Here is a 2940-nt window from a genome sequence, read left to right as displayed (position 1 = left end):
CTGAGATGGGAGGCTGGGGAGGCGGCCAGGACACCTGGGGGAAAGAGGGAGAGAAGGAAGCAGGAGAGGGAGGGCCTCCGGGCCTCAAGGGGGAAGAACAGAGTGGCTGGGAAGGGCCCTGCGGGGGGTCCTGCAGTGGGAAGGAGACTAGCCTCGCTGCTTCACTCCTTCGGAGGAGTGTGGGACATGCCACTTTCTGGCTGTAAGTTTCTGAGTACGTGACCAAGTTAAGGTGAGCTAATCTGGGGGCCAGGCCAGAAGCAGGGGGATGCCTGGGCCAGGAACCCGGGAGGAGGGGAAGGAGAGGTGTGGTTGGCCTGGAGAAAAGAAGAGGGAGGCAGAAGCAAAGGAGTCAGGGTCCCTGCCTGAGAGCTATGCAGGCAGGAAGAGTGTGGGGGGGACTTGGTTTTTGTTTTCGTTTTTTTAAATTTATTTTTTATTTATTTATTTTTGGCTGCGTTGAGTCTTCATTGCTGCACGCGGGCTTTCTCTAGTTGCAGTGAGCAGGGGCTACTCTTCGTTGTGGTGCGCGGGCTTCTCATTGCAGTGGCTTCTCTTGTTGTGGAGCACGGGCTCTAGGCACACGGGTATCAGTAGTTGTGGCACGCGGGCTCAGTAGTTGTGGCTCGCGGGCTCTACAGCGCAGGCTCAGTAGTTGTGGCGCACGGGCTTAGTTGCTCCGTGGCATGTGGGATCTTCCTAGACCAGGGCTCGAACCCATGTCCCCTGCATTGGTAGGTGGATTCCGGACCACTGTGCCACCAGGGAAGTCCCGTGTGGGGGACTTTGAATGATGCCTGGTCCCTGATGAGTCACTGTCTGGTGTCACATACAGCCCCAGACACAAGGAGACCTGGCATGGAGGGGCAGAAAGCATAAATTTGGAGCAGAGCGAGGCCTAGATTTCAGACCTTTCCACTCACTAGTTGTGTGGCCCTGGGCTGGTCTCTTGGCCTCTCTGAGCCTCTGATTCTAGAAGGGAATAGCAGTTGTTTCATCCTTACTGGCAGGCTGTGAGATCAGATGTCAGTCTTACCCCAGGCCCTCCCACTCCCCTTGCTGGTCAAATGCCACTTCTTAACCAAGCACGCCACCCCCCAGGCCTTGGGTGTGGCATTATTCCTCAGTCTCCCACACCACCACAGTCCCTGGGGCTACAGGAAGCCTTCTGGGAGTGCCCCAGTCCCTCTAAAGGGGTTGGAGCCAATCCAGGGCCTGTGCAGTGAGGGGACCAAATGGGAGGCTGGGGTAGGGAGTGCAAGGACCCTCCCATACCTGCTTCACCACCGTGTTCCCCCCATTCTCTGATGGGATATTTGCAACTCCCTCCCCTTTCTCTAAGCTCAGGCCCTGCTTGTCTGTTCCACAACAAGGAGTGAATGTTATTTAAAAGGAGATCAGGAGATTTGCCTTAAATAGGCATGGAGTGCAGTGCCAGGGCCCAGGGTGCAGGGCGGGGGAGGAGGCCACCCTGGGTGTTGGAGAGAAAGGACTGGAGCTGAACAGAGAGAACACCCTCCCTAAGGGTGTGCACAGCCCTTCACAGTTTACCCAGATTAGTCCTGGGCTGTGGTGGATCGGTTACACGGGGCTTATTCCCACCCTACCCCCATTCTGAGGATGAGGAAACTGAGGCCTAGCTTAGGGACCTGACGGGTGGGCTGGTTGCCAGGTGGCATCTGAGGAGGATGCCATGGTCTTTCTGCTTCAGTCCCCAGGAGCTGGGGCCTCCTGCAGCAGGGAGGAGGCCCCTGCAGGGTTGGGGGGTAGGTCTTGAGCCCTCCCCCGGACACCTTACCCCCACCACCAGGTCCCAGGCCTTTGGCTCCTGCCCCCGGGTTGCCCCTGCTTGCCCTCCCAGCCCCAGCTTGTAACTGGACGCCCTCCTCACTCGACACCTTCCCAGGTGAGCTGGGGCTCTGCTTACTGAACCCAACACCAGCTGGGGGAGGGGAGTGAGGGGGCACCCCTGGGGCGGGCATCTGCCGGGAGGCTGCGAGGCTGCAGGAGGGGGCTGGAGGTGGTGGGAGTCCGAGGAGTGGAAGGTGGGCTGACTATCAGCTTCCTCCCCGCAGGGCTAGTCTGGCACCCGGTTCACTGCCCCCTTCAGGGTCTCCTACCAAGCCCCTCCCCTTCCATCTCATCCCCTCCCGGCCATTTATGTCTCAGCAGGTGATGCTCTTGGAATCCTAAGGAAATGGAGCCTTGAGTGTGGGGTTTCAGGAACAAAGCTAGGGAAAGGAAGCAGCACCGGCTTCCTCCTTTTTGCAAAGGTCCTGAACACCCAGGTGAGGCTTCAGACACCTGGGTGCCATCCTGGTTCTGCCATTTACAGCCCTGTGACCTTGAGCTGCCCACCTTCTGTGAGCCTCCTCTGTAAACTAGGTCTAAAGATCCCCCTCATAGAGTCATCAAAGACGCTCAGATAAGAAGGTAGACAGAGGCAAGAAGAGGGGCAGTTATGATACACACAGTCACCGACCAGGGCTGGGACTCAAGTTTGTTTTGGGAAGGAGAGGGGACAAGACCTCATTCTCCCCTTCCCCTTAGAGGCTGGGCACAGCCTGGGTCCTCCAGGAGGGAAGACTGAAAGAGAGTTTACTCTGGGCTCCTGCTAATTCTCTTTGTTATTCTCTGGCCACCCTAGAGGCTGGGGGACAGGGGGAGGGAGAGATGAGGAGGGTTGCAGGGTGGCCTCTTCAGGTAAGTGCAATAAAGGCCAATAGGAGCTAACCATGAGGGTTTACCACATGCCTGTCCCCACCCCAGCTCTTTACCTGTCCTAACTCCATGGCTAATGATGAAATTTGGGCTGAGGTTTTAGGCAGCATGTCCAAGGTTACACAGCAAGTGGTGGAGCCAGTATCTGGCTTCAGTGCCCTCTGCTGACCTTGCAAATATCCCAGGACCCTGGGACTTGGGTTCCAGACCCAGCCTGCA

The sequence above is a fragment of the Delphinapterus leucas genome, chromosome 2, assembly GCF_059928025.1.
Source record: "Delphinapterus leucas isolate spDelLeu-1000000601 "Yukka" chromosome 2, BTC_Dleu_Yukka2, whole genome shotgun sequence".
Classification (NCBI taxonomy): Eukaryota; Metazoa; Chordata; class Mammalia; order Artiodactyla; family Monodontidae; genus Delphinapterus; species Delphinapterus leucas.
The sequence above is the reverse complement of the archived record's forward strand: the minus strand, read 5'-3'. Positions refer to the sequence as shown.